This window comes from Ambystoma mexicanum, chromosome 5q, assembly GCF_040938575.1.
Source record: "Ambystoma mexicanum isolate Mex_15411 chromosome 5q, UKY_AmexF1_1, whole genome shotgun sequence".
Lineage (NCBI taxonomy): Eukaryota > Metazoa > Chordata > Amphibia > Caudata > Ambystomatidae > Ambystoma > Ambystoma mexicanum.
In genome coordinates this window covers 71,025,214-71,038,713 of record NC_090933.1, presented here as the reverse complement: position 1 = coordinate 71,038,713, position 13,500 = coordinate 71,025,214, and positions in this window count along the sequence as shown.

The window sequence follows — 13,500 nt, the reverse complement described above, 5'->3', positions numbered from 1 at the left end:
AGCGTAGTTGGGTCTTCATCCGTCACAGACCATTGTACGTTGTCAGTAGAGAGGAAGCAAGTCGCGCAAGGTTGCCATGGCCCGTACGAAGCAGACTGCCCCAAGTCCACCGGAGGCAAGGCACCCCCGCAAGCAGCTGGCCACCAAAGCTGCCCGCAAGAGCTCCCCTGCGACTGGTGGGGTCAAGAAACCGCACCGCTATCGGCCGGGCACCGTGGCCCTCAGAGAGATCCGGCGCTACCAGAAATCTACTGAGCTGCTCATCCGGAAACTGCCCTTCCAGCGCTTGGTGCGGGAGATCGCACAGGATTTCAAGACCGACCTGCGCTTCCAGAGCTCAGCAGTCATGGCCCTGCAGGAGGCCAGCGAGGCCCTTTGAGGACACCAACCTCTGCGCCATCCACGCCAAGCGAGTGACCATTATGCCCAAGGACATCCAGCTGGCCCGCCGCATCCGGGGCGAGAGGGCCCGAGGGGCACCGGCAGCAAGACCCCACCACCACAAAGGCTCTTTTAAGAGCCGACACGTTGTCACACACAAGAGCTGCTCAACTCTGCCTCTCGAGGCGCCTCTCTTCACTGCACAGGCGGCTAGGCCGTCTCTCAAACCCAAGGCAAACATGCAAACGCTCCTACCTGTCTTGGCAACACCCCCTCCCCAAAAAATGCCCATCTGGGCAGCTTTGGCGACCAGTTATTTGTGCGCTTGTGGCGGTCGGATTTGATGTGATGGCTTGTACCTTTTAGCGGGAGCACAGCCAGCTCGTAACCCGAGCCCTCCACTCCCCCCCTCCCGCCCCCCCTCAGAGCGATCTCTGAACTCGAAGCCCCCCACCCCACATCACGTTTCTATAAGGCCTGCCTTGAGGCTGGATTCCAACCGCTTCTAAGCGCTGTGTGCTAATGGTCGGTTTTCCGCCCGCCGTCCCCCTCCTCACAGGCAGACCGAATGGTGAAGTACCTGCTCCCTGTCGGGCTCGGGGACAGAGGGGTGTGCTGCGAGCGCTTCCCTGGCAGTGCTGCCTTACATAGCCTGTCCTGTACATTAAGCCGAGCTCCCAGAGATTTCCCTCCCAGCCCAGCAAATGTGTCAAGTAGGGTGCGTGACTCCTGCCACAGCGCAGAGAAATAATTTGCTTACGCCGCCCCCGAGACCGTAGTCCTTATTTGATATCATTGGCCTTATGTTTTGCGGGGATGGAATAAAGCAGGGCTAGCTAGGCAAAGCATGTGAGCTCTTGAGTGGAGGTGGTGAGCGGCTCTTAAAAGAGCCTTTGGGTTTCTTTGGTGCTGGGAACTGTGGTCTCACTTGGCACTGGTGTACTTGGTGACGGCTTTGGTGCCCTCGGACACAGCGTGCTTGGCCAGCTCGCCTGGCAGCAGGAGTCGCACTCCGGTCTGGATCTCCCTGGAGGTGAGGGTCCTGCGCTTGTTGTATTGAGCCAGGCGGGAGGCTTCCGCAGCGATGCGCTCGAAGATGTCATTGACAAACGAGTTCATGATGCCCATGGCCTTGGAAGAGATGCCGGTGTCAGGGTGCACCTGCTTCATCACCTTGTAGATGTAAATGGCATAGCTTTCCTTCCTGCTCCTCTTGCGCTTCTTCCCGTCCTTCTTGGGCGGCTTGGAGAGCGCTTTCTTGGAGCCCTTCTTGGGCGCTGGGGCGGACTTGGCTGGCTCAGGCATGGTCTCCGGCTGACGTCCACGCTGTGAGGAGAGAGAGAAATGAGTAAAACACTGCGCCCCCCGGCCCCTCTCTTTTATAGGCTGCCTGTGCTTAATCAGCTGCTGCCAGTCCCCGCTTGCTATTGGCCCGTATGGTTCTGTCGCTCCTCCGTGTCTGTGTGCCCGGCACAGAGCTCTGATTGGTTGGCAGGAGTAGTCTCCCCCTCCAATGGATGTTCATGCAGAGCCTAGGTTTTGTCCAATGAGAGTGCTCCACCGTGTCTTTATATGCCCGCCCTCCCATGCTCGGGGCATTACTTCCTCTTTGAACAAGCGAGCGCCTGTTTAACGCGTCATGTCTGGACGAGGAAAGCAAGGAGGGAAGGCCCGTGCTAAGGCCAAGACTCGCTCCTCCCGGGCGGGCTTGCAGTTCCCAGTAGGCCGTGTGCACAGGCTGCTGCGGAAGGGGAGCTACGGCGAGCGTGTGGGAGCCGGAGCCCCCGTCTACATGGCTGCCGTGCTCGAGTACCTGACTGCTGAGATCCTCGAGCTGGCCGGCAATGCCGCCCGGGACAACAAGAAGACCCGCATCATCCCCAGACACCTGCAGCTCGCCATCCGCAACGACGAGGAGCTCAACAAGCTGCTGGGCAAAGTTACCATTGCCCAGGGTGGTGTCCTGCCCAACATCCAGGCCGTGCTGCTGCCTAAGAAGACCGAGGGCCACAAGGCAGGGGGCAAAGCCAGCAAGTAACAGCCCAAGTTACACACTCCCCAACAAAAAAAACACAAAGGCTCTTTTAAGAGCCACTCACACACTCAGACAAAGAGCTCAGTACCTTGACAGCAGCGCCACCACTTTTCTACACTGCAACAGAGTATGTGTTTGTGTCACAAAAAGAGGGGCTGCATCACGGGTTGCGCGAAACCCCTGTAGGATGATCGCATGCTCCCGATGCCCATGCAGCTTTCTGGGTGCATGGGCAACGTAGGGGGGCACGCCGGACTGTGAGGCACAGATGGAAAGGGTGGGAGTGAGTGCAAAGGGGAGGGAGGGAGGGAGGGAGGTGTGTGTGTGTGTGTGTGTGTGTGTGTGTGTGTGTGTGTGTGTGTGTATGTACACCCCCGCAACCCCCAGACCCGTTATACCATTTAAGGGGGTTGGGGGACACCACGGCTCCCCTTAAATGGTATAAAGAGGTACACCTGTACCGGCTGAAACCACAGCATTTTTGCTGCAATTCTTTTTACCCGATATACCAAATAATGTCGCCATACATATAGTCGACGGGATACGGCACAGGGGACATTATTTATGGGGTAAATGGGAGCGGAGGTTTCCCCTGCAGGTTCCATGGGATAATAATGGCGCCATTCTTGCGTGGAGACATTTTTGCGGGGATATTATCACATGGAACTGTGCATTATTGGCAGGCTGACAACCCCCCTCCCCAACCCACCCTCCTGCTTCCCCGGCCAGTGCAGTGGGCCTGTGCAGCAGTGCCACTCAAGGAAGGTCCCGTGGCCCGAAGTACCAACAGCCCTGTTGTGTGGGCGCCCATTTGAATGTAAATGGGGGGAATGCGCCAAAAGAAACCAAGCCCACTTTAGAATTCCACTTGATAACTCTTTGTTTCGGCTCAAACTGTACCTACATGAGAATACATACCCAATTACAGATGGGAAGCCCCCTCCATCCCTGTCCCCAAAATCTCTCTTCCCTTCTGGTAAGCTGACTCGGGCACTCATGTGAGAGCAAAGAGGTCCCAGATGCCCTCTTTTAACGGCAGAAGGTACTGCGGCCTAGGTGGAGATGGCCGGGAAAGGCGGGATTATGCTGATAACTCCCAGAAGTACCTAGCAGCAGACAAAGCGGGGGACAGGCACGCCCCCCTCTAGCCATCCCCATAAGCCCCTGAGCAGGCCTCGAGAACTCTTGGGCCGGCCGGTCCACTGTGTCCCAAGAAGCCGGGGGTCACAGCACACTCTGAGTTACAAGTGCCTGTAGGTCAGCCCTGTTTTCCTGCCTATAGAACCTGGCCGTTCGGTCTTTGCTCCTAGGGGCCAGCCAGCCTGGAGTGTGGTCTTTGCTCCACTCTCTGCTGGGCCCAGAGCGTGGTCTCCACTCTCTGCTGGGCCCTGAGAGAGCCAGGAGCATGGCCTTTGCTTCACTCTCTGCTGGGCCCTGAGAGGGCCAGGAGCGGGGCCTTTGCTCCTCTCTCTCCCTCTCCTTGCCCAGCACCCCTGAGACAGCCAGGAGCATGGCATTTGCTCCACTCGCTGCTGGCCTCTCTCTTTGGGAAAGGCCGACCCAGCTTCCTTTTCTCTCCCTCCAGCCACCAGGTCAGTCGGGCCAACATCATACGTTGCTATTGTTGTTCGGCATTTAAATAGCGCTCTGTATATCATTGGTATGATCTCAAAGCGCATGTGGGTTGAACGCCCTTGGGGACCGTAGTCAAGGTCAGTCGAGAGAGAGTGGGCTAGCGTAGGGTGCTTGGGTGCACTCAATATGTGAGCAGCTGATACGATTGCCTGATGGTAGCTGCATCCTAACATTAGGTGCGGTGCTATTGAGAGATCATTTGAATGTGTGCGGTCTGGTGGTTGGTCTCCGAGACTGCATTCTGGCGGCATTAGGCCTGTGTAGAACGCTTATGTGTGCAGCTAGGCAGATTTTTTCGTGGGGTATAGCTGCGTTCTAGCAGGATGTTGAGGTGTTCATGGGGTCTAGTACCTATGCGAGCAGCTAGGCCGAAATTGATCGAGGGGTATAGCTGGGCTCGATTGTGTGTTGGTGTAAAGTAGAGAGTGAGCATAGTGATAGGAGAGCCGAGTGTCTGGAGTGGGTGTTTTGTTCTTATGCGCCCACTGTTCCAGGATTGCATTCTCGTGTTTCGCAGTAGCTGCACTCAGAGGAAAGGTAGATTCACAGCCAGGAGCCGAGTAAGATATGTTTGCTCAGGCAGAGGGTCATTCATTTTGGGCTCAGCACACTGCATCTCAGGGGCCCGTTTTCACTGGTTGTGGTTTATATTGGATATAGGGCAGGAGCTCTCTCGCACCAATGTAGTCACATCGAGCTGATTTTTCTGGTCCTTGGTTGCCGTTAATGGCGGGTTGCAGGGTAGATCTAGGCAGGATGGTAGGTTGCAGGACAGGAGTTATTTCTCATGCCAACAATATCCCTCCGGACAGCTTTAGGTCCACCATTCAAGCACTGGTCCTTTGCCACCTGGGCGGGGGCAACCCCCTCCTCGAAAAGGCCGCCCGCCGTCCTCCCTCGTGCCCCAGAGAAGTGTCCTACACTCAGCCACACGCTTCACCAGGGCTCTACGCAGGTACCACATCACCCCTCTCCTCATCGACCTTCACTGGCTCCCACTACGCACACGAATCACCTTAGAGTCTTGCCGCACCATCTATAAGGCGGTCGCCCGCAAGTCCCCCAGCTACCTCGCAGAGAAACTTAGCATCTCCAGCAGACAAACGCACCACCAGAAACCTGGAAACGCACAGACTTGAAATCCGCCACTGCAAAAAGGAAAGGACCAAAAAACAAGCCTTCTCTGTCTACGCCCCGAGACCATGGAACCTCCTCCACGTCAGCATGATACTTGCCCCACACGCTCCTACAATTCAGAAAAGAACTCAAGACGCACCTCTTCAAGGAGTCTCTCCCCCTCAATACCTAGGCCATCACGCCGCACCGCCTGGCTCGCTAGACGACGCCCGCCTCCCTCCTCCCCGCCACCCTCTACAGCTGTGCCCCTGCGTATCCTACCCCCTGGTGTATATCTGTTCCGTTTTTTTCCCTCTGAAAAGCACTCAGTTATGCATCTGCACTGTTGCATATCTGGGTAAAGCGCTCTGTCGTGTATCTGTGTTGGTGCATTCCTCTGTAAAGCCCGCTCCGTTGCTTCTCGAAGCTTGGTCCGCGCTCAATGAATACCATAACAATAATAATTCCATTCCGGGGATGCTGGTGCAGTCCCGGTTTTAACTTTGCATTCTGGGGCTTGTAGTCCTGGCCTTCCCCCTCATGTAGCCAGCAGTGCAAGTCCTTGAGCGCAAAGTTAAACCGACCGAGCGGGTCCGAGCCTGGGGAGAGCGTGGGCTGGCGATACCGGTTGACTCACCTTAGCCATGACGCTGGCCCAAAGGCAGCCGGTAGTGTCCGGCCTAGCTACCGCGTGGTGAAAGCAGTCCTATCCGAGGGATGTTTGCGTTTTCGAGGATGGCTGTAGAAGGTTGCTATGCGGTAGTTGGTTGGCCCTCTGACTGGGGGCAGCTGCACGTGTGTTTCTCAGATCGCTATGATGGCAAAGGAGGTTGTGTATCCTGCCTGCCCAGAGAACATATGAGAGAGCCAGAGAGATGTAAGCAGTGCATGAGCGGAACTCTCAAGTTTCCAGTGGCCAATGCGTCAGAAGGCCACCCAGTCCTGCCTCAACCCCCCTCTGTATTTTGGGTCCTTTTGATTTTTCTGCCCCGTTTGAAATGCAGAAGCACTACAAGTCCCAGAATTCCAAGCAAAAACAGAACTGGGTGGCTTTCCCAAACGTGGACCCGGAAAACGCGAGAGCCTTGCCATCGGGTGTCAGGTGGGGGAGTCAAGAGAAGGCGGTTGCTAGTTAGAACCGCTCTTAACTTTTCCCGCAACCACCTACCTCAATGGAGGCTCCTTTTATATCTTTTCCGGGGCGCTGGCCGCTTTCTTTTCTGTACTTGCTTGCCAGGCTAGGTGCTTCAAAAACATGTCCTCTGAAGTGGCCCCACGCCGCCACTTGTCGTGCCATACAAAATGACCAACTAAATAAAATGAATAAATCCCCCCTCCATCCCAGAGAGAGAGAGAGAGAGAGAGAGAGAGAGAGACAGACAGACAGACACTGTCAATCAAAAGAGGAATCTGTGAATAACTGGCAAGCCTCAGATTGGCTGTCCAATCATAGCCCTCCTGGTATGTGCGTGCCTGCGTGCGCGTGTCGATGCTTGCCAGCCTTTCAACAGGCCGACGTTCTGCCTCGGGCTCGTCACTGAGAGTGGCGGGCTTTTTCAAACCCGTTTCCTGCTATTGTCCCAGCCAATCGGAGCGTAGTTGGGTCTTCATCCGTCACAGACCATTGTACGTTGTCAGTAGAGAGGAAGCAAGTCGCGCAAGGTTGCCATGGCCCGTACGAAGCAGACTGCCCCAAGTCCACCGGAGGCAAGGCACCCCCGCAAGCAGCTGGCCACCAAAGCTGCCCGCAAGAGCGCCCCTGCGACTGGTGGGGTCAAGAAACCGCACCGCTATCGGCCGGGCACCGTGGCCCTCAGAGAGATCCGGCGCTACCAGAAATCTACTGAGCTGCTCATCCGGAAACTGCCCTTCCAGCGCTTGGTGCGGGAGATCGCACAGGATTTCAAGACCGACCTGCGCTTCCAGAGCTCAGCAGTCATGGCCCTGCAGGAGGCCAGCGAGGCCCTTTGAGGACACCAACCTCTGCGCCATCCACGCCAAGCGAGTGACCATTATGCCCAAGGACATCCAGCTGGCCCGCCGCATCCGGGGCGAGAGGGCCCGAGGGGCACCGGCAGCAAGACCCCACCACCACAAAGGCTCTTTTAAGAGCCGACACGTTGTCACACACAAGAGCTGCTCAACTCTGCCTCTCGAGGCGCCTCTCTTCACTGCACAGGCGGCTAGGCCGTCTCTCAAACCCAAGGCAAACATGCAAACGCTCCTACCTGTCTTGGCAACACCCCCTCCCCAAAAAATGCCCATCTGGGCAGCTTTGGCGACCAGTTATTTGTGCGCTTGTGGCGGTCGGATTTGATGTGATGGCTTGTACCTTTTAGCGGGAGCACAGCCAGCTCGTAACCCGAGCCCTCCACTCCCCCCCTCCCGCCCCCCCTCAGAGCGATCTCTGAACTCGAAGCCCCCCACCCCACATCACGTTTCTATAAGGCCTGCCTTGAGGCTGGATTCCAACCGCTTCTAAGCGCTGTGTGCTAATGGTCGGTTTTCCGCCCGCCGTCCCCCTCCTCACAGGCAGACCGAATGGTGAAGTACCTGCTCCCTGTCGGGCTCGGGGACAGAGGGGTGTGCTGCGAGCGCTTCCCTGGCAGTGCTGCCTTACATAGCCTGTCCTGTACATTAAGCCGAGCTCCCAGAGATTTCCCTCCCAGCCCAGCAAATGTGTCAAGTAGGGTGCGTGACTCCTGCCACAGCGCAGAGAAATAATTTGCTTACGCCGCCCCCGAGACCGTAGTCCTTATTTGATATCATTGGCCTTATGTTTTGCGGGGATGGAATAAAGCAGGGCTAGCTAGGCAAAGCATGTGAGCTCTTGAGTGGAGGTGGTGAGCGGCTCTTAAAAGAGCCTTTGGGTTTCTTTGGTGCTGGGAACTGTGGTCTCACTTGGCACTGGTGTACTTGGTGACGGCTTTGGTGCCCTCGGACACAGCGTGCTTGGCCAGCTCGCCTGGCAGCAGGAGTCGCACTCCGGTCTGGATCTCCCTGGAGGTGAGGGTCCTGCGCTTGTTGTATTGAGCCAGGCGGGAGGCTTCCGCAGCGATGCGCTCGAAGATGTCATTGACAAACGAGTTCATGATGCCCATGGCCTTGGAAGAGATGCCGGTGTCAGGGTGCACCTGCTTCATCACCTTGTAGATGTAAATGGCATAGCTTTCCTTCCTGCTCCTCTTGCGCTTCTTCCCGTCCTTCTTGGGCGGCTTGGAGAGCGCTTTCTTGGAGCCCTTCTTGGGCGCTGGGGCGGACTTGGCTGGCTCAGGCATGGTCTCCGGCTGACGTCCACGCTGTGAGGAGAGAGAGAAATGAGTAAAACACTGCGCCCCCCGGCCCCTCTCTTTTATAGGCTGCCTGTGCTTAATCAGCTGCTGCCAGTCCCCGCTTGCTATTGGCCCGTATGGTTCTGTCGCTCCTCCGTGTCTGTGTGCCCGGCACAGAGCTCTGATTGGTTGGCAGGAGTAGTCTCCCCCTCCAATGGATGTTCATGCAGAGCCTAGGTTTTGTCCAATGAGAGTGCTCCACCGTGTCTTTATATGCCCGCCCTCCCATGCTCGGGGCATTACTTCCTCTTTGAACAAGCGAGCGCCTGTTTAACGCGTCATGTCTGGACGAGGAAAGCAAGGAGGGAAGGCCCGTGCTAAGGCCAAGACTCGCTCCTCCCGGGCGGGCTTGCAGTTCCCAGTAGGCCGTGTGCACAGGCTGCTGCGGAAGGGGAGCTACGGCGAGCGTGTGGGAGCCGGAGCCCCCGTCTACATGGCTGCCGTGCTCGAGTACCTGACTGCTGAGATCCTCGAGCTGGCCGGCAATGCCGCCCGGGACAACAAGAAGACCCGCATCATCCCCAGACACCTGCAGCTCGCCATCCGCAACGACGAGGAGCTCAACAAGCTGCTGGGCAAAGTTACCATTGCCCAGGGTGGTGTCCTGCCCAACATCCAGGCCGTGCTGCTGCCTAAGAAGACCGAGGGCCACAAGGCAGGGGGCAAAGCCAGCAAGTAACAGCCCAAGTTACACACTCCCCAACAAAAAAAACACAAAGGCTCTTTTAAGAGCCACTCACACACTCAGACAAAGAGCTCAGTACCTTGACAGCAGCGCCACCACTTTTCTACACTGCAACAGAGTATGTGTTTGTGTCACAAAAAGAGGGGCTGCATCACGGGTTGCGCGAAACCCCTGTAGGATGATCGCATGCTCCCGATGCCCATGCAGCTTTCTGGGTGCATGGGCAACGTAGGGGGGCACGCCGGACTGTGAGGCACAGATGGAAAGGGTGGGAGTGAGTGCAAAGGGCTTAACTGGAGGGAGGGAGGGAGGGAGGGAGGTGTGTGTGTGTGTGTGTGTGTGTGTATGTACACCCCCGCAACCCCCAGACCCGTTATACCATTTAAGGGGGTTGGGGGACACCACGGCTCCCCTTAAATGGTATAAAGAGGTACACCTGTACCGGCTGAAACCACAGCATTTTTGCTGCAATTCTTTTTACCCGATATACCAAATAATGTCGCCATACATATAGTCGACGGGATACGGCACAGGCGACATTATTTATGGGGTAAATGGGAGCGGAGGTTTCCCCTGCAGGTTCCATGGGATAATAATGGCGCCATTCTTGCGTGGAGACATTTTTGCGGGGATATTATCACATGGAACTGTGCATTATTGGCAGGCTGACAACCCCCCTCCCCAACCCACCCTCCTGCTTCCCCGGCCAGTGCAGTGGGCCTGTGCAGCAGTGCCACTCAAGGAAGGTCCCGTGGCCCGAAGTACCAACAGCCCTGTTGTGTGGGCGCCCATTTGAATGTAAATGGGGGGAATGCGCCAAAAGAAACCAAGCCCACTTTAGAATTCCACTTGATAACTCTTTGTTTCGGCTCAAACTGTACCTACATGAGAATACATACCCAATTACAGATGGGAAGCCCCCTCCATCCCTGTCCCCAAAATCTCTCTTCCCTTCTGGTAAGCTGACTCGGGCACTCATGTGAGAGCAAAGAGGTCCCAGATGCCCTCTTTTAACGGCAGAAGGTACTGCGGCCTAGGTGGAGATGGCCGGGAAAGGCGGGATTATGCTGATAACTCCCAGAAGTACCTAGCAGCAGACAAAGCGGGGGACAGGCACGCCCCCCTCTAGCCATCCCCATAAGCCCCTGAGCAGGCCTCGAGAACTCTTGGGCCGGCCGGTCCACTGTGTCCCAAGAAGCCGGGGGTCACAGCACACTCTGAGTTACAAGTGCCTGTAGGTCAGCCCTGTTTTCCTGCCTATAGAACCTGGCCGTTCGGGGCCTTGGGGCCAGCCAGCCAGCCCAGAGTGTGGTCTTTGCTCCTAGGGGCCAGCCAGCCTGGAGTGTGGTCTTTGCTCCACTCTCTGCTGGGCCCAGAGCGTGGTCTCCACTCTCTGCTGGGCCCTGAGAGAGCCAGGAGCATGGCCTTTGCTTCACTCTCTGCTGGGCCCTGAGAGGGCCAGGAGCGGGGCCTTTGCTCCTCTCTCTCCCTCTCCTTGCCCAGCACCCCTGAGACAGCCAGGAGCATGGCATTTTCTCCACTCGCTGCTGGCCTCTCTCTTTGGGAAAGGCCGACCCAGCTTCCTTTTCTCTCCCTCCAGCCACCAGGTCAGTCGGGCCAACATCATACGTTGCTATTTTTGTTCGGCATTTAAATAGCGCTCTGTATATCATTGGTATGATCTCAAAGCGCATGTGGGTTGAACGCCCTTGGGGACCGTAGTCAAGGTCAGTCGAGAGAGAGTGGGCTAGCGTAGGGTGCTTGGGTGCACTCAATATGTGAGCAGCTGATACGATTGCCTGATGGTAGCTGCATCCTAACATTAGGTGCGGTGCTATTGAGAGATCATTTGAATGTGTGCGGTCTGGTGGTTGGTCTCCGAGACTGCATTCTGGCGGCATTAGGCCTGTGTAGAACGCTTATGTGTGCAGCTAGGCAGATTTTTTCGTGGGGTATAGCTGCGTTCTAGCAGGATGTTGAGGTGTTCATGGGGTCTAGTACCTATGCGAGCAGCTAGGCCGAAATTGATCGAGGGGTATAGCTGGGCTCGATTGTGTGTTGGTGTAAAGTAGAGAGTGAGCATAGTGATAGGAGAGCCGAGTGTCTGGAGTGGGTGTTTTGTTCTTATGCGCCCACTGTTCCAGGATTGCATTCTCGTGTTTCGCAGTAGCTGCACTCAGAGGAAAGGTAGATTCACAGCCAGGAGCCGAGTAAGATATGTTTGCTCAGGCAGAGGGTCATTCATTTTGGGCTCAGCACACTGCATCTCAGGGGCCCGTTTTCACTGGTTGTGGTTTATATTGGATATAGGGCAGGAGCTCTCTCGCACCAATGTAGTCACATCGAGCTGATTTTTCTGGTCCTTGGTTGCCGGGTAGATCTAGGCAGGATGGTAGGTTGCAGGACAGGAGTTATTTCTCATGCCAACAATATCCCTCCGGACAGCTTTAGGTCCACCATTCAAGCACTGGTCCTTTGCCACCTGGGCGGGGGCAACCCCCTCCTCGAAAAGGCCGCCCGCCGTCCTCCCTCGTGCCCCAGAGAAGTGTCCTACACTCAGCCACACGCTTCACCAGGGCTCTACGCAGGTACCACATCACCCCTCTCCTCATCAACCTTCACTGGCTCCCACTACGCACACGAATCACCTTAGAGTCTTGCCGCACCATCTATAAGGCGGTCGCCCGCAAGTCCCCCAGCTACCTCGCAGAGAAACTTAGCATCTCCAGCAGACAAACGCACCACCAGAAACCTGGACACGCACAGACTTGAAATCCGCCACTGCAAAAAGGAAAGGACCAAAAAACAAGCCTTCTCTGTCTACGCCCCGAGACCATGGAACCTCCTCCACGTCAGCATCAGACTTGCCCCACACGCTCCTACAATTCAGAAAAGAACTCAAGACGCACCTCTTCAAGGAGTCTCTCCCCCTCAATACCTAGGCCATCACGCCGCACCGCCTGGCTCGCTAGACGACGCCCGCCTCCCTCCTCCCCGCCACCCTCTACAGCTGTGCCCCTGCGTATCCTACCCCCTGGTGTATATCTGTTCCGTTTTTTTCCCTCTGAAAAGCACTCAGTTATGCATCTGCACTGTTGCATATCTGGGTAAAGCGCTCTGTCGTGTATCTGTGTTGGTGCATTCCTCTGTAAAGCCCGCTCCGTTGCTTCTCGAAGCTTGGTCCGCGCTCAATGAATACCATAACAATAATAATTCCATTCCGGGGATGCTGGTGCAGTCCCGGTTTTAACTTTGCATTCTGGGGCTTGTAGTCCTGGCCTTCCCCCTCATGTAGCCAGCAGTGCAAGTCCTTGAGCGCAAAGTTAAACCGACCGAGCGGGTCCGAGCCTGGGGAGAGCGTGGGCTGGCGATACCGGTTGACTCACCTTAGCCATGACGCTGGCCCAAAGGCAGCCGGTAGTGTCCGGCCTAGCTACCGCGTGGTGAAAGCAGTCCTATCCGAGGGATGTTTGCGTTTTCGAGGATGGCTGTAGAAGGTTGCTATGCGGTAGTTGGTTGGCCCTCTGACTGGGGGCAGCTGCACGTGTGTTTCTCAGATCGCTATGATGGCAAAGGAGGTTGTGTATCCTGCCTGCCCAGAGAACATATGAGAGAGCCAGAGAGATGTAAGCAGTGCATGAGCGGAACTCTCAAGTTTCCAGTGGCCAATGCGTCAGAAGGCCACCCAGTCCTGCCTCAACCCCCCTCTGTATTTTGGGTCCTTTTGATTTTTCTGCCCCGTTTGAAATGCAGAAGCACTACAAGTCCCAGAATTCCAAGCAAAAACAGAACTGGGTGGCTTTCCCAAACGTGGACCCGGAAAACGCGAGAGCCTTGCCATCGGGTGTCAGGTGGGGGAGTCAAGAGAAGGCGGTTGCTAGTTAGAACCGCTCTTAACTTTTCCCGCAACCACCTACCTCAATGGAGGCTCCTTTTATATCTTTTCCGGGGCGCTGGCCGCTTTCTTTTCTGTACTTGCTTGCCAGGCTAGGTGCTTCAAAAACATGTCCTCTGAAGTGGCCCCACGCCGCCACTTGTCGTGCCATACAAAATGACCAACTAAATAAAATGAATAAATCCCCCCTCCATCCCAGAGAGAGAGAGAGAGAGAGAGAGAGAGAGACAGACAGACAGACACTGTCAATCAAAAGAGGAATCTGTGAATAACTGGCAAGCCTCAGATTGGCTGTCCAATCATAGCCCTCCTGGTATGTGCGTGCCTGCGTGCGCGTGTCGATGCTTGCCAGCCTTTCAACAGGCCGACGTTCTGCCTGCCTCGGGCTCGTCACTGAGAGTGGCGGGCTTTTTCAAACCCG